The sequence below is a fragment of the Callithrix jacchus genome, chromosome 12 (assembly GCF_049354715.1).
Source record: "Callithrix jacchus isolate 240 chromosome 12, calJac240_pri, whole genome shotgun sequence".
In the NCBI taxonomy this organism is placed as follows: Eukaryota; Metazoa; Chordata; class Mammalia; order Primates; family Cebidae; genus Callithrix; species Callithrix jacchus.
In genome coordinates, this window is record NC_133513.1 from 78,790,636 (window position 1) to 78,809,548 (window position 18,913).

Consider the following 18,913-nt stretch of genomic DNA (forward strand, 5'->3'; position numbering starts at 1 on the left):
AAAGAAGGATGACAACTATAAGAATGAATTTTTAGAAAACCATTCAGCCTGCTGTCAATATTTCACACATTTAGGGCTGGGCTCACAGTCACCCAGTCAGCCATAGCTGATTTGGCATTTATCATACATGTTATATAGAATTCAAATTAGATGATAACTAATTTTTTCCACTGACTCTATTGATTACAATGTAGTCTTATTTTAATCCAAGACTCACATATTATCAATATATATTAGAAGGCAGGCACTCAATAAATGATGGTAGAATTTCTTAAAAGCTGATTGCCCATTTTTACAACTATATTAACATAGTAGAAATCCTCAGCAATTTCTTAATCATAATCTCTCTATAATCCCCAAACATTAGAAACTAAAATAAATCTAAGAACCATTCAAACACTTTTTGATTATATATATTCAGAATAACTGCCATAAAGTGATTTCCAATGTGTTTCCAATTGTAGTACTTTTATTTGGCAGCTAGACACACTCAGAAATTATATGCCAATAAATTACCAGCTTCATTGCCCACGGTGTTTTTGGCTTAGCTTTTCTCCATTGATGAGACACACTTTTTAAGATATTCTTAATTGTTTGACCCATTTTCAATACTCTTTCTCTTCCTTCTCTTTTTCTGTATTCTCTAAATTAGAAACAGGTCATGAGGTCCAGCCCATCCTCAAGGGAAAGGGCTTATGTAAGGGTGTGAACATCAGCAGCTAGGGCTTATGGAGGCCACGTCCACTTCAACGACCACAGCTCCTTACTGAGTTTTTATATCTTGTCTCTAACCCCCACTAATTGCTACCTTAATACTTACATAATTTAACTAGAGTTCATACTTGTAAAGTACAATTCTGGTTTTCAAGATGCTAATATATTAGTAAATGTTAAATACAAATAGTACCCACTCAAAAACTACTAACTCAAATATCCTGGTAAATTATTAATATAATCTATGGCAGAACTATGTCAGATTAATAGTCATATTTTAAACATGTATTCTTATATTGTTTAATTGCAAGATGCAGCAGTTGAGAAGTTCTAAGCTTTCAGGGTTTAAGTTCTCAATATTATAAGATTTTCCTTTAATGCCTTGAACAGGTGTTACTGGCTTGGCAGTATTTACAAAGTTTATGTAGTTTTAACTCTATGTTTTGCTTTTTCCCCCTTCAACCTAGTAAGTCGAGTTATTGATGTGTTCAGTCTTTACATCTAACAAATGCTCTTTAATAACCTCTCAAGATCTAATGATGCCCTTTAACAAATGTGAAAGAGAGAGTATAAAGCCTGTGGCAATCTGAATATTAATTGGAATTTGACAACAGATCACCTCTTGAGGAACAATATCCTTCAGAAAAAATAACTACCACGATGTAGAAATTAGGAATTACAGAGCGATGGTATAGCAAGCACTGGTGAATTGAGTTAAAAAATTTAGGAGGTAAAATCCTTTTGTGAGATAAGCAAAACATTATTTGAAGCCAATGAATGCTAAATTGTTAATGATAAAGTATACGTAAGAAAGCTCAATATTTTCTTACTCCACAATCACTTGAAAAGTCAAAGCTTTGCTAGTCCTTAAATGAGAAGCTCAAATAGTAGAGAATGGAAGATTTTCCTCCAAAAAGCTATTTTGGTTTTGAGATTACTCAAAATAAATGGAGGGTATTCACATGTAATCATTGGAAAGCCAGAAAGAATAGAAATGCCACACTCCCATCAAACCTTTGGCAAAGTTTAGTGTATTTTAAAAAACACTTAAGGTATGACTGACATACTAAAAGTTGTATGTATCTAATATATGCAACTTGATGAGTTTGGAGATAATTATCCAATTGTGAAACCATCACCAACATGTATGCCATAAACCTATCCATAACCTCCAAAATTCTCATCCTACTCTCTTATTTACAAGATAGTACTTATATAATGAATCTAAAATTGTCAAACTCATAGAAGTAGAGAGTGGAATGGTGGTTGCTGGGACTGTGGGGAATGGGGATGGAGAGGTATCAGTGAACAGGGATCCAAGTTTCAGTTACACAAAATGAAGCAGTCCCAGAGAGCTACTGTACAGTATAGTGCCTACAGATAGCTATATATATATACATATATATAGCTATTTTTGTGTGTGTGTGTGTGTGTGTGTGTGTGTGTGTGTGTGTGTGATGGAGTCTCACTCTGTTGCCCAGGCTGGACTGCAGTGGCCTGATCTCAGATCACTGCAACCTCTGTCTCCCAGGTTCAAGCAATTCTCCTGCCTCAGCCTCGCAAGTAGCTGGGACAACAGGCACATGCTACCATGCCCGGCTAATTTTTTGTATTTTTAGTAGACACAGGATTTCACCATATTAGCCAGGATGGTCTTGATCTCCTGACCTTGTGATCCACTAGCCTCAGCCTCCCAAAGTGCTAGGATTACAAGCATGAGCCACCGTGCCTGGCTGAAATACTGTATTCTGTGTTCTTACAGCTAACAAAAATAATAATAGCGTATTTTATAATGCTGTATTTAATGATTAAAAGACTAGGGGAAGCACTCTGGAGAGGGGCTTCAAGGAATTGGAGGGATAGGTTGATAAATGAGGGTAACTAACATCTTTATAAAATGAAGAGATGAAAAGAGGCTTCTTGTTCTAATGAGAACTGTTGCCTATAGAGAAGCTTAGCTGGGGAGATTCTGTCTTGCAGAGCATCCAGGTGTGAATGACTGCTAACAACCCAAGTTGCCATTGTAAGCAAGCTGCTACACTATAGCACCAACCTGACCCTAATAAAAATTCATGAACATAGCTCATAGCTCAAATCAGTACTGTAAGACAAGAAAGCTTGCTCTCTGTTTCCAAAGCTTTTTTGCCAGCTTATATGAAGTCGAAAAAATAACAAAAGCAAACAATGTAATTTAACATGTTCTGATATTTAGTAGCAATATAAAATTTTAGTAGAGCTTCCTAAGTACATGCTTAAGAATCTTGCCTCACTTGAACAATAATTTTAATCACTTTTTATTATACTAGGGGATTTTTATGTGGGCTGTCATTCTTCATAATATCATTTTCATATTGTTTACGTAAGATTCCCTATACTGAGTGAGGCTTCTGAAACTATGTTACAAAGCAATCTAATTATTTCTGAGATTGGGTACACAGGCACTTACTGCAAATGAGTTCTGTCTAATCACCTTTGGTGGAAGATTTGTTATTCAAAACAAGGAAATCTTCAAGGTAGGAATCTTGATAATCACTTGTCCTGTGAAGAATTCCAAGTAGTTTCTTTCCAATAATTGAAACTATAAAGGAATTGTTTCAGATATTTATCACTGTAACTACAATTAACCAAGAATATAAAGGGGACAACCAGGACACTACATAAGCTTTATTAAAAAATAAAAATAAAAGACAATTGACATCTACGAATATGGCTAACAAGGCACCTCAGTATTAAGAAACTCAACTTCACTTTAAATTTGAGCAAAAGGCTTGTATTAGATTTTCTATTTGTTGAAGAAAATTTTGGCCCTATTCCTTAACAATATGGAGCAGCCTCAAGCTCAAATTTCCCTAGTATACAGTGTTTTAGATTTCGCAACTACCTAGTTAAGATTATTAGTACATGTATTTCTTTGCTAATCAGTGCTAATTATCTTTATCTTTAAAAGAAAGAAGAACTATTGCCACGTAGAATCTGGGGGGACTTAGCAGCAGCAGCAACACAAATGTCTCTAAAAAGGAAAGGCTGACAAAGCAAAAAATATACAGGCGTAACAATTGATTTGAAAAGCAATTTTCTATTGAGGCAATTTAAGAAACATGTTTATGGGGCACATTCTTAGCACTCTGGGGTGAAGAATAGAGGAAGTCTACCTTAAGCGGTGAGTCTCACATGGGAGCTTAGAGATAGTAGGTGCTCAGTAAAAGTTTGAAACAAGAATATACATTAAAAATGATCAATGACAATAAATGTGGGGGCCAGGCACAGTGGTCCATGCCTGTAATCTCAGCATTTCGGGAGGCTGAGGCAAGTGGATTGCTTGAGCCCAGGAGTTTGAGACAAGCCTTCACAGCATGTTGAAATCCTGTCAACCAAAACTATGAAAATTAGCCAGTTTCATAACCCAGTCTCAAAATGCATAAATACATAGATTAAAATTTAAAAATAAAATCATTAAAAATAATAAATGTGGGATTTCTCTTTGAGATTACAGGGAAGAAAGAAGATGGTCTTTAGTAAAGACAATGGTCACTTTTGTTATGTGGAAACTGCTAACAGGACGCAGGTAAAGGCACACAGGCTTGACCATTTACTATTCCCTGTGAAAGGGCATTGAAAAGGCAAGTGCAGGTTGAAACAATATTAGTGAATCCCGTTTCATGCAATAGCCTACTCCAAGTAAAGGCTTTATGTTAATTCAGCTCATCCATCAAAATTTACCTCAACTCAATCATTTCATGCATCAACAATATTTTCAATCACTAGTAGAGTCAGATAAAAACAAAGCTTAGGAAAGTAATTATTTTACAGCTTCTCCTCGTCCATTTTCATGTGTCAGAGAAAAGTCTTATGAATTTGCTTAGATTATTAGTTTTCTAAATTAGCTAAATGTCAAGATGAAGGAGGGAAACCTTGACAAGCAGGTGTCAAAACTTAAATGTATAAATAAAAACAGCTCATGATTTCTGCAGATGATTGTTTGAGACCCTGCAAAAGAATATAAAGGCTTATGAAGTACTAATGAATACTCCAAATAAATATTCACTAAGAAATCTTCATAGTTTCGTTGCAGGAATGCCTCGGTATCAGCATTTTAGCTTCTAAGGAGTGAACATCCTGGAAGGCTTGTCACACATTGAATTCTTCATTTCCTAAGTATTGTTCCAACTTCCAGGTTCTACACAGTATCCTGAGAAATGTGAAACTGGAATGTGGAAAAAAGAGTTAAGGCACAGTCTATACCTATAAAGACCTGACAACTTAGTAAAGAAATTTTCATTCTTCAGAATGAGATACAAATGATAAAGGAATTAGAAAAAAGGAGGAAGTTGAGTGGGACCTTTAAAAGCATGTGTATAAAAGTATGAGTATAGTTGAAAAGATGGGGTGAAAATAAATTTTACATGGAAGACATTAAATGGAAAGAAAACCCTGCATAAACACACCAAAATAGAAATGGTTCAGGGGGCTGGGCGTGGTGGCTCACGTCTGTAATTCCGGAACTTCGGGAGGCCAAGGCAGGTGGATCACTGAGACCAGGAGTTTGAGATAAGCCTGGCCAACATGGCAAAACCCCATCTCTACTAAAAATACAAAAAGTTAGCTGGGTGTGGTGGCACACACCTGTAGTCCCAGCAACTTAGGAGGCTGAGACAGGAGAAGTGCTGGAACCCATGAGGCGGAGGTTGCAGTGAGCTATGATCATTGCACTCTAGCCTGGGCAATGAGAGCAAAACTTTGTCTCAAAAAAAAAAAAAAAAAAAGGAAAAGAAAGAAAAGGTTCAAGGAACCTTAGAAATCTCTGTTTTTCCAGTTTGGAGGTAATTAAAAATGGTTATCCTGGAATAGGAAGCCATTATAACAATCACCATTTATTGGTTACATATTTTATAAGGAATGACACTCCGCATTTGACATATGTTACTGTATTTAAGTCTTACCCATGAAATATATCTTATTATCCCTATTATATGAATGAGGAAACTAAGACTTAGATAAGTAAGCCACTTGCTAAGGCCTGAAGTATATTCAATCTTCAACCCAGACTGGCTGACCATGCTTCTGCTACCACGTTCCCTTTCCTAGGGGAAACATGGGGATTAAAACCACAGTTTGGGGAGTCAAGAGCAATAAAACCAGAAACCTCTTTTGGAAAGGTTAGAAAGGAATGGGATTAACTCAGTATCCATGTCCAGGGTAGATGTAAGGGGAAAAAGACTAGAAGCAACGATTACCCTTCAAGGGAGACGGGAAAGTCCTAGTGAGCCAGGTCAATGGCAGTCCTGATAAGGAGGCATGAGAGAGCCAGTGTTCACAAAGCACTATTCATTTAGTTAGTTTTGATTCTCCCCCTTCACAATTTGTATCCCTCTGTCTATTTCATCTACCTTGTGCTCTGTAAAAAAGGAAAAGAATAGACCATTAAGTAAGTATTTAATACTGCATATCAGTTATTAAATCTCAGTGTTTGATTTTAAAAGTTTAAACTTGAATGTGTTAAATAATTCACTTAGTGTGAAAATACCCAAGCAACAGAGATATCATTCATACTTGGTCTGAAGCCCACCTCTTGCCATTATTCCTTAGTCTGTGGAGGTGAGTAGAGTTTGTACTGGAATAACTGGAGTATGGGGTTGAAAGGAAAGACAGGAAATCATTCCAGTTCCTTATGTCACTTTATATATCATGTGTGCCTGTTTTTCAAGCTATTTTCAAGAATTTAATAATACTTTCAAAGTATAGTCATAGTAGACAACCTAATTTATCCTTCAAGTCATACAACAGAATTATTGTACATGAACTAAAAAAAATTATGATATATGATGCCCTCTTAAAAAGATCTTTAAATTCTGGCAAGCTTCTGTGATTCAAATGTGCTTGATGTTATGTTCACAATTTGCTAAGATACTTGAAAATCATTTCAAGGTGAAATAATGAAATGCAGTAACTCTTTAAAGAGGCCCTTGAAATGCTACACAGAAGATATTAGCACTAACAGAAAAAAAATGAGGCTTTTTACAATTATTAGTGAGTTCCAAAGCTACTATGATTTTTCACAAGAGAAATAAAAGCAAGAGCTGATAGAATTATGCCAATAATGAGTTAGTTGGGATTTAAAATTTCAAAGAAATCCAAAATCAACAAGAATTTAAAAATTAACATACACGAAAATAATGTATTCTATTATACCAAAGAGTCTGGCCAGGCATGGTAGCTCACACCTATAATCCCAGCACTTTGGGAGGCCAAGGAGGGTGGATCACTTGAGGCCATGAGTTTCAGACCAGCCTGGCCAACATGGTGAAACCCCATCATTACAAAAAATACAAAAATTAGCTAGGTGTGATGCTGGGCACTGAGACAGAGAGAGAATATTCTCAAGGTTATAAAATGGCTTGCTTAATAAGAACACCTTTGGCAAAGAGATTATATCATAAGCCAGCTTACCTGTACTGTGGGTGTCAGTTTAGGAAATGTATTTTAAAATGTGAAAACTTACTTGGGTAGCTTAAAACATGAACTAACACATTTTCTCAAACATTAATAATAATGGAGAATCAGTTTATAGGAGAAGCAGTGCAAATATGCTCACCCAAATGCCATTAATTTATATGCCTTAAGATCTCATCTGGAAGAGAGATCGAGTGCCCACCTAACTAATGCTCAGAGACATTAATGACACAATTGTAAATAAATCAAGCTTGCCATTGCTTTAATATTTTTTTGAGATGGCTCTGCTGAGCAATTAAAATCATTCAACATAATTATTGCATAAATTTTAAGCTACTGGTGATTCACCTGAGTGAAACATCTAAATCCTAAAACAGAATGCCAGGCCATTATCACAAAAATTGGGAGAAACCTAAAATTCAAATGCTCTGAAGGTGTGCCAAGTCAACCACTAGTCATGTATTACTGTTGAACATATCCTTAGAATGACACCAATTCTCTCATCACTACTTGCTATTCCAATTTAATCAGCCCCATTAACAAAGGGCATGCATAACAGCTTCCAATTCAAAGTATTCGTGAAACATGAATACAAAGTACTAATATTCTAGTTCAAGTTATTAAGTTGCATGAACCAAGGAGAATATGCACATTGAGAGTGGAAAAGAAACCATTTTTAACAGCAAAAATGAATAGAAAAAAATTGGAAGATGAGTAGAAGAAAAAGCACACTAATATTATCATCTAAGTGAAAAGCTCAAAGAGGAAATGAAAACAAAATCCAGCCATTTTGACCCCAAATAAAACCTTAAGAAAAAAGCACATACCAGCTATAAACAAACAACTACCATGCAGAACTGAACACAATTATTAAAAAGTGGAGTTGTGTGACCTTCCCTTTTCAGATATTTAGGAAGAGAAAGAGTGAAGGCCAAATGTCAAACTTAAGTGTGTAAATAAAAACACCATGATTTCTGCAGATATTATGGGAGTGGGATTAAAAGTGATTTTAAAAATCTTTACATGTATATATTTTAGAAACACATTACCTTTATAATCAGAAAATTATAATTTTAAAAGTCATGCTAAATAAATTCAAATAATTATAAGGAAAACAGTCCATATAGAAAAATATTCTGCTGTTTTTATCATTGTTTACTGCTGTCCATGGTCCAAGTTTTTCTGATTGAAAAAACAGAGCACACGTAGGAGATTCAGAGAATGAGTAAATAAAAGATTGTATCTTTCATTTAGTATTTTATCTTTTTCTCTCTTTTGCTTCTGAGACTCTTAAGGTATCTTGATGTATTTAAACAGAGTCCCAAAAACATCTAGAGCTCATTTCTATTTTTATTAGTCATAAACTAATAGACAACGGGAGTTGATTTTTGATGTCTAAGATCTCTTCCAACTCAAATTTGAGTTTTAGAAAGTATTTAGCCTTTCAGAAATTCTACTTTTAAACTTTTATAACTCAGTAGTCTGAAAACTTCATGTATTACATGTTGGGCTGCACATAGATTGGGCCATCTCACATTGGTGAGAATTCCATTTATTTTTTCAGTAGCTTACTCTGTTTCATGTTATGCTTAAGCTTCATGGATAACTTTTATTGTGTCAGTGACAAATTCCATTTAAATTGATAGATTTTTGCTTCACAGTATTAAATCACAAGAAAGGCAATAAATATGAACAATTTCAAGAACTTGGTTAGCCATATTTTAGGGAGACTGGGAATCGCTAAAATCAAAATATAGATGAAAGGATTTTATCTATAAAATAAATATATAAAATTATAAAATATAAATTTAGCTATCTGGCGATATGATTTTGAATCTTCTAGGGGGCCGGTTTTGCATTCTTGTAAAAAGTATGGCCATCACCAGCAACTTTACCCAGAAGGAATGTGGTCATAATTGATTCAGGTTCTTTAAGTCAGTTAAAGAAGACAGATGAATTGGACACTGCAAGTCTTGAATTTCCAGGCTGCATCTAAAGATACAATCTACATTTGTCTGAAATAGTATTTTTAAAAATAGCTAATATTTTAAAGGCATGCTCAATAGCCATCTATTCATAATTTCTCCAAGGCCTCAGTATACTTGGTGCATCCTCAGGTCTGTGTACACGCAGACTCATAATACACAAACACTTCGCATGAAATCCTAAGAAATCTGGCCAGGAAAGAAGTCATGGCAACAGGACTATGGGGCAATCCAGATAAATATCCTTTACCTCTTCACAGACCATAGTCATACCTCCAAACAGAAGCATGGAACTCCATGCCCAGCCTGTATCATTCAATCTCTGCCCTATCCTTACCTGTGGTTTGGTTTTGACATCAGTATCTCTTGTACAAGTTAATTCAAAGTATCCATATGAACCAACTTCCCCAAGTAAGGGCTGAGATGGAAAAAGTTAGGTGCGGGATCCTGCCAGGGCCTCCAGTCTCTGGAGCATGGCCCTTCTCCTTTCTTATACTTCTTTATCTGTGGGTTTCAAATTGTACTCTTAGTTCCTCAGGTTCTGCAAATGATGAAAGTTCCAACTCTCTTCAGAATTATTTCTTGCTTTTATGGCATCAGGTGTGATGATAACAAATGTTACAGAACACTAAGTGTTTACTGACTGTATTGTGCTCTTTTCTGTACTAAGCACTTCACAGGCATTCCCTTCTTTAATCCTTGCCCCACTCATAAGGTGAGTCCTTACCATTTTGAAGGTAAGAGAACTGAGTCCCAGGAATGTTAAATTGATTTCCCAGGGACACACAGCTAGTAAGTGGCAAAGGATGAGAACCCAAGCCATATGCTTCTGGATGCAAATTCTCAGAACTATCCTTCTCTTTAATTTTGGCACAGGTCAGTTTCTATCTCCTCCATTAAATCTGCCCATGCTAGCCCAGAATAACTTTTCTTTCCTTCCAAATTTTTCTATATCTAGTTTGCCAAGAATTTCTTGTGATCTTTCTGTCTTTCCTTTCTCTCCAACTAGATTACAAATGCCTTAATTGTAGGGCTATGCCCTCTTTCTCCGTGATGCTCCCCAGAGAATTCGGTGGTACCTCACATGAATTTGGTATGAGTCTAAGAAATTCTTGATAAATGACAGTGCAGATCTGAACTTCAATTTTCATATATCAATTGCCAAAAACAAGATTTGAGATGATATAGTTCAAAGTTTCACTGGTGACTGTCAAGGAGAGATAGAGTTTAGAAATCCAGGTGTGTGACTTTAAGGAAGTTTCTTAAGCTCCTTAAAACTCAGTTGTCTCACCTATGCAATTGCAGTATCTATCTCTAAAGTGCAAGACTACTGAAAAGGTTAGAGATTCTATACATAACCAAGCAGCCTATATATAGTATACAGTTGATGAAGATTTACCATTACTTAGGTACTCAGAATAACCCTGAATTCAAGTAGAAAAGTGGTCTTCAAACTATTTTACCTGGCCTGAGCTCAAAATTCCAGAAAAGAACTCAATTCAGGGGAAAGAATGAGAGGGATGAATAGCAAGGGAATTTAGGGCAACTGGATGGAGCTTCTGGAGGCTGTTCCCCTACTCTGTAACCAGGAAAGGCTGTTCCTATAAGCTTCATAAACAGAAGTACTCTATACGATTTTACTTTAGAAATAAAGCAACAACAACAAGAAATAATCCAGTTAGGAAGATAGTTTAAACAATGCTGTTTGATGCCACTCAGAGGTTGTAGAATACCATACTTTCAGGTCAATACAATGTTGCTCTTCTAGAAGTGGGAGGAATTATGAGGGTATGACGTGAATATTTGCTAGTGAGGCAGACTGTTTCTCCTTTCAAGAATACAAGTGATAAAGAATACTTAGCTTTAATGGAAAATGTTCGGCTACCCCAGATCACGTCTTGAATCCTTTTTCACCTGCCTTCTGAGAAGTCAATATTTACTGAGATCTATTGTCACCTTCACGCTGAAAACTCAATTCCTGCAAATGTTGACTGGCCCACTTCCTTGCCTGTATTCTTCAACACTCCAGGCCTCAGATCTCTATGGGTCTCAATTCCAAGGAACTTCCCATTTCTTTCTCAATGACTGTGATATATGGATGTCTTTTCATCTTCTAATTATCGGAAGGAAAGAGTTATGCAACCCACCTAAGACTGCCTGGATCACACTATGAATTAATACCTTTCCACCATGAGTCCAAAGGTTGAACTTAATACATTAGTGAGAAATATTCCAAGGAGGAAGACATTGTCAACTCAGTTGTTTTCTTAGAAATGTCCATGCATATTTGTTTTCACTTAATCCAAACTACACTCATGACCATGAAAAAGAACAATAAAAAATTAAATGAAACTTTTTCTTTGTTCTGTTTTTCTACCAACATCCTAGCCATCAAGTTTGATAAATCTAAAAGTGATTTTTGTTAACAACATAGCCCAATAGTCCATGATTTTTTAACTTTTCCTTCCTTCTCAATCTGTTCTATTAATGTTACTTCTTAATATCCTTCAAACGAATATGTTAATAATGTGTACGAAGCTGGTACTCTTCTACTAAGGCTGCGTTTTACTTCTTAGTAGAAAATGCAACTTTTTTTAAATATCTCTGCTCAACAGCAACAATACAAGAAAAAAGCTGCAATGATGCCAATAATAACACTGACTACTCATTACAGTGTCTGTAATTTTCTTTTAAATTCCTCAGTATAGACAATTGGAAGCGTATGATAGGGTGTATATACGTAGGTTAACACTAATAAGGCACCTATAGGGTTTCATCAGATCTCAAACTATAGGGTCATTACTGGAAGGCCTTCTTACACACAGATAGCTGTGACCCACCACCAAAATTTCTGATTTAGTAGAGCAGGGGCCAGAGATTTTGCATTTCTAGTGAGGGCCTAGGTGACACTGATGCTGCTGTTCCAGGGACCACACTTTGAGAAACATTGGGGTAAACATTTGAAATTCCCTTATCAAGAGTTCACATATTAGGTATGGGTAGTAGGCATATTAAGAGCCTTATTCAGGAGTCCACACATGGGGTGGGGAGCAGGAGGAGTAAAGGAGAGGTGCTTATAGCAAAGGCTTCAAATCACCGTTACCTAAATTTGCATCAGAGTCTCCGTTAATGAACTACACTAATGCACTGCATGATCTTGGCCTGCATTTTCCCATCTGGAAAATCACGGATAATCTCCTTCATCTACGAGATTGAGATATTTTGAAGATTACATTACATAATGCATGGGATGACAGGTTGTAAATGATAAAGCATTATTATGATAACTTAGAAATTTAGTCAACAAAGAACATCTCATAAGCAGAGAGAGCATTTCAGATTCACCAACAAAGTGCTAAGGTTATACTTCCTCAGTAGTCAGAGGAAATTAAATTTGGAAGGATAGAAAAATTATTCTGGACTAGGATGGACAGGTTTAATGGAGGAGATAGAAACTGACCTGTGCCAAAATTAAAGAGAAGGATAGTTCTGAGCATTTGTGTCCAGAAGCATATGGCTTGGGTTCTCATCCTTTGCCACCTACTAGCTGTGTGTCCCTGGGAAAACAATTTAATGTTCCTGGGCCAAGTAGTGCCAGACTTATGACCCTCCTTCTCACTAGTTTTGGACATGGGACTAGTCACTTAACTGCTTTAGGTCTTTATTTGCTATAGCAATAAAATGGGGTAACAATACCACCCATCCCCAAAGCTCTAAGCCTCGTGTGTTTTCATAGTCTTCAAATGTTATCTGCTTTTATTATTTATTATTACTGTGGGAACATTCATTATTCATCCTGACCCTGATCTATAGGCAGGAAGGTTTCCTTTGTGAAAAATAATTACAGAAAATACAATATTGACCTATGTTACTAGTTTGTTTCTTATTCTTCAAATCAGTTGAATAAATACTAAAAATGCCTCTTAGCAAATTGTTAAATGAATGAATGAATGAAGATTCATTATATGAAAAACTCACTCAAACTTTACAAGTGTGGGAGCTTCCTTTGGTGCAGTCGTTGTGGGAAAACTGCTGTTTCTGCAGGATTAAATAACAAAAACTGCTAAAAACAATCAGTGTTTCTTGCCTATTGTTCAGATTTTCTAGTCAATTACTTGGGATCTTTAAAACATAACACCCCATCAGCTAAAGTCTAACTATTCTTTAGAAATAGAGAATGTTGCAAGTATTCGATGATTTAGTAATTAAAGGAGGGAGAGTAATTTATCTTGCTTTAAGAAGGAATTAAGTTTATTGTCTTTGACTTTTAACTTTTGTTTCAGAAGAACTGCTAATATATGACTATCTACCAAGCCTGGTCAATATAGAAATTGAGCATGAATTTTTTGGGAAGTAGTTACATATAAATTATAAATATACTTTGACTGTAACAGTTTCCAACGAGCTTAGAGGAAAAAATCTTCTCAACCTGTAGAAGAAAATATAGTTTAATAATGGCTTGCCTCATCTCTGAAATTCATTTTAATCTACTTAAACAATAAAAAAATGAGATTAAAGAATAGCTTTTGTATATCTATTTGTTCATGTTAGTCTGTTACGTAGCATCATTGGTACCTAGTGAATTCATTTCTTTATTAATAAATTTATTTCTCAGGGATTACATAATTGGATTTACGTTACTAATTTCACAGTATTCTGTAATAGACAAATGCAGTGAAAATTTTACTAAGAAGAATATTGTCTAATTAACTCACTAAACAAGTATACCAACTTCCCCCAAATGCTGCCAAAATATACTATGTTTACTTCATTCTCCATGATAATAAAACTCCTAGGAAGTCACTGAACTATCTCTTCCACAACCAGGGTCATGTTTCTAGTCCTCATTGGCTCAAATTTAATTGTGTCTTCTCTCTCTCTCTCAGGATTCTTGTAAAAAGCATGTATTGAACTGGGAGAAAGCAAACATGCATCTCTTTAACTTACCTCTCAAGGGCAGAACAGAGACTGTCTCATTAGCTCAGTCATTTCTTTGGCTCTGTTGCTGTGGCACAGCTAGCATGATAGTACCTGGATACCTGTGCTCATTAAAACCCAGCAATAACAGTATACTAGCAATTGTTTGTGTTGATGGAGAGTGTTGCTTTATTTTCACATGTGAATCTAATCGATCATTAATCTAATACTTCATGGTGCTCTACAATGATGCTTTCTAAAAAAGATCTGATTGCTTATTTCTTGGTTTAGGCATCTAGGAAATTTCCCAGGTTTTCAGTATTATAAGAGCTTCATCAATGATTCCTTTTCATTAACAGTAAAAATTTGCATTCATGTCTTTTGTTCCTTTACCAATAAAAAGCACAGTATGGATGTATAAGATATATAGCATAGGTGTTAGGTAGAGGCATTATTTTTATAGCATGTAAAAGTACTTAAAACAAAAAATTCAGTCAACTCTCCTATTATTTATTTCTCATTCATCATTTAGGTTTTTGACAGTCAGCAGATTTTCCTGATACAGTTTGAATAATGTAATGCTTAAAACAGCTGCAAGGAAATGTAAAGCCATTTCACTCCATAAACAGAAAACTCCGGACCTTTAAATTTTGTTCTTAAAATGTCTGACAATTAGTAAAATATCTTAGTCAACTTCCTTTTAACTAATAGGAAAGTGTAAGTATGGAAAGTTAACAATAGTCAAACCAAGGCACAAACATAATTTTTTACCTGATACTGTGAAAGTCATCAATTTGTCAGATTTCTTGTAGCCTTTTTAGGCTCTAATGTGTTAGTAATAAAGTATTTTAATAAAAAATTTAAATACTTGTTATTAACAACAAGAAGAAATAGATCTTTGCCCAACTAATGTCATAACATATATACCACAACCACTGTAGACGTTCTTTGTAGATAACTCTCTGTGGTGATTCTATTAACCTGGCATCAAGATGTTTTCCTGAAAAGTGCCTTTTATTGGGTTTCACTGGAGTACAGTTGAATGAGACCATTTGAATAATACATTACCAAAGGTCTGGAGGCACTGTGAGTGGAAACTCAAAGTAAGAGAAGCAGGGCTTCAATTTAATATGTACAGGCAAAAATAGCCCCAGTTCAGTATGTATCACTGAATTCCTCTCGTTGTAAACAAAATGCCTTTTCCTTTTAGGTTACCAGTAACTTCCATTTCTCCATTTTTGTTATTTTGAAGAACCCTGGGCACAGAAGCAAGGTCCAGGGTAAGTGCAAATTGATATTGCTATAGCTGTGAGAGTAGTAAAAGTGAAATCACAACTGGGAGTGACACTTTAGGAAAACGTGATAATGATCTGCTTCCAGGTGTGGGGACTGAGTAAGTAAGGGGTATTCAAACAACATGTGAGAAATTCCTGCCCCTGTGGGGTTGAAAATGGATGGTAAAACTCCTCTCAGTATACAATGTCAAAATATTTAGATAAAATATTAAAAAACAATCAAACAATACTGGAAGCATTAATTGGTGCTGTGGAAACCAACTAGAACAAGTGATTCTTTTCTGTTACCCATGCCATTGGAAATGTTTGTGATTAGAAAGATACAAAGTGGCCATTTTCAGATCACAGTTAATCAAGAAAACTTGAGGCCATTTATTCCATAAACACACTCAAGACTGTTGTTAAATTTTTGTTTCCAATATAATGCTAATTTTAAATATTTTTATTTCTTTATTCCCCAGGGAAAAATCAATAGTTATTTTATAAGACAGGAACAGACTATGAATATAGATCTGAATCATACCAGGATTTTTTCTTTCTATATCACTGTGGTTTTGATTTTTTAAAAATATTCTTCCTGGTGCTATCAGATCTTCCTCTAGTGCTATCATGATAACCACTGAAAATAAATACTATTTATTTTCGGAGGAATGCCAATTGATTTTTCCCGGATGAAAACCAAAAAGCTTGCTTCAAACTACCATGGTGCTTCTTTCTGTTGGATCACTATGAACACACTTATGATCATATTTTATAGCATACGTCAAACAGAGCTTTAATAAGAAAACTACTTCTTGATAACTTAAGCTTGGGAAAAAACCACAGGTGTTATGATCATATTCATTAGCTGGTGACATCACTGAAATTTATTCACAGCCTGATAAAATTGCAAAAAGTGCTGTCTTGAAAAAGAAACAAGTAATGTACACTGAAAAATGATTGAATGCTGCCTAGAATTTGGTTACTACTGTGAAAATAAAAATGCATTAAGATGTCAGATAACTTTCAGGCTGATCAAGGAAAATAGAAAAGAGAAAGGATCGTCAACATTTTCTTTTCTTTTTTTTTTTTTTGAGATGGAGTCTTGCTCCGTTGCCCAGGCTGGAGTGCAATGGCACAATCTCAGCTCACTGCAACTTCTACCTCCCAGGTTCAAGCGATTCTCCTGCCTTAGTCTCCCCAGTAGCTGGGATTACAGGCGTCAGCCACCATGCCCAGCTAATTTTTGTATTTTTAGTAGAAACGGGGTTTCACCATATTAGCCAGGCTGGTCTCAAACTCCTGACCTTGTGATCCACCCTCCTTGGCCTCCCAAAGTTCTAGGATTACCGGTGTGAGCCACAGAGCTGGCATCATCAACATTTTCATCCTGAAGGAAGGTGGATGATGTTAAGGAGGTTAAAAGCCAGGATATGTAAGAAAGGAAGAGGCATGAATAGATCAGCTATTGTGTGGGAAAATTATTCCCCTCAGAATTAGACTATTACACCCAAGTGGATGAATCCATTTTGAATAATACTCCAGATGGTCAATACTCTTGTCATTTGATACTCCAAATGACACAATGACAGGAAAAGACAGACAAGTTGATGTAATCTTGAATACTAAGAAATAAGTGAACCTTAAAAGCCAAATAAATTTGAAGACATGTTTTTATCACATGTGAAGAATAAGACAGCACTGGGAGTTATATTCTGCAGTCATTCTGTAAAAGTAGCATCCACACTGGGATCTAATTAGAATCATAACATATCCATCCTGAAGGTTTAATTTAAACATATAGAAAAAAAATGGTGCTTAAGGCCTGCAGTCATAAGTACAATCTCCCTAGACAGCAGAGAGTGACAGGACAAAAAGTCCTGAAACAATCATTATTCATATTTCATAGCGCTTATGCAACATTTAGAAGCAAGAGTTCTCACAGATGTTGTTTCTGATTCGTGCACAAAACCTCTGTACCTATAAATGCAGATATATATTTGCACATAACCAGCTCTAGGCCCTTTTGTCAACACAACTGTTACATCTTAAGCATGCACTGTGAAGAAACAAACACATATGTACAGATGAATTCTGGAGCTTTCTCTGAGTCTGTGTTAAAGAAGAACATGTCCCATTACTCATTTCCTTTGAGGATGGAAGTTCTGACCCCTAAAGAGTTAGGCTTACAATTTGCATTCAACATCTAGTTTCTTCTTGTTGAATTAGATTCATAGTGTCTATTTCTATTTGCCAAATATGATGAGTATGATAGATGTTAGTACAGATGAACACCATTATATGGAAACCTAATAAGAAAACTGATGTTTATGAAACAAATCATTTTAGTAAAAATATTTGCTATAAAATTCATTTAAATAGACTATCTAAAATATTTCTTTAATAAAAATTCCATGTTTCATAAGATTACTACCATGTTATTACCAACTGTTGGCTTTTGGAAATTTTTTACTTTCAATTAAGCTAAAGTATCCAGCAGTGTACAGGTCTGAAATATTTAAAAGTTTAAAAAAAAAATTTTTTTTTTTGAGACGGGGTTTCGCTCTTGTTACCCAGGCTGGAGTGCAATGGCGCGATCTCGGCTCACCGCAACCTCCGCCTCCTGGGTTCAGGCAATTCTCCTGCCTCAGCCTCCTGAGTAGCTGGGATTACAGGCATGCACTACCATGCCCAGCTAATTTTTTGTATTTTTAGTAGAGACGGGGTTTCACCATGTTGACCAGGATGGTCTCGATCTCTTGACCTCGTGATCCACCTGCCTCGGCCTCCCAAAGTGCTGGGATTACAGGTGTGAGCCACTGCACCCGGCCATTTTTAAAAATTTTTAAACAAAAAATTATAATTCTCACATATCAAAATGTACTATTCTGGCATTTTTTTTAATCTTAAAAGGGATATATTTCTCATGAAAATGAAGTATAATTATAAAATCTGTTTCACTTAGTGGAGCCATGACTATTGTATTTAAGGTTCTTTTAAGTAAGTTAAAAGTCGTGGCAGATTCTGCTATGGTTCACTGAGTCTCATTCCTTGAGTCATGTAATTGAATGATCACTCGAAGTAAAAACATGGCAGCATCTATCAATCAAAAGAGTCCTATGCTTTCAGAGATTAAGAATCAAATGCCAAGGAAGACTCATCCTAAAAGGGGCCCATTTGCAATTGATGTTACAGTGAATCCAACAAATAAAAAGGTGACTCACTAATTAGACATGTAAGACAATTTCTGGGATTCCAGCTGGCCATGCATTCTTATGTGTTTTAATATCCAATTTCATTGTTGTATTGTCATTTATATGCTGTACTTCTGAAGGAAAAAAACTAATACAAAAAGTAGTCCATGAGATCCAGATAAAACTAATTGAAATTCACAATGTACATGTCATTTTGCCAATAGCATTTTTTTAAATGACAAAACCTAATCAAAGTAATTTGTGATTGAAATCAACCACAGGAAAGCCTGTCAGAAGGACTTTTCAAACATAAAATACATACGTTTGCGTAAAGATGCAATGAACCTTACATTGTTGACTTTTGAATTCAGCTCTGTTT

At 35.6% G+C, this 18,913-nt stretch overlaps 1 protein-coding gene across 1 annotated transcript in view; it reads right to left on the reverse strand.

Moving 5' to 3' along the window:
- Positions 1–18,913, reverse strand: part of PRKG1 (protein kinase cGMP-dependent 1) — a 1,319,131-nt gene that overhangs the window by 886,196 nt on the left and 414,022 nt on the right. The gene's annotated exons all lie outside the window — the stretch shown is intronic.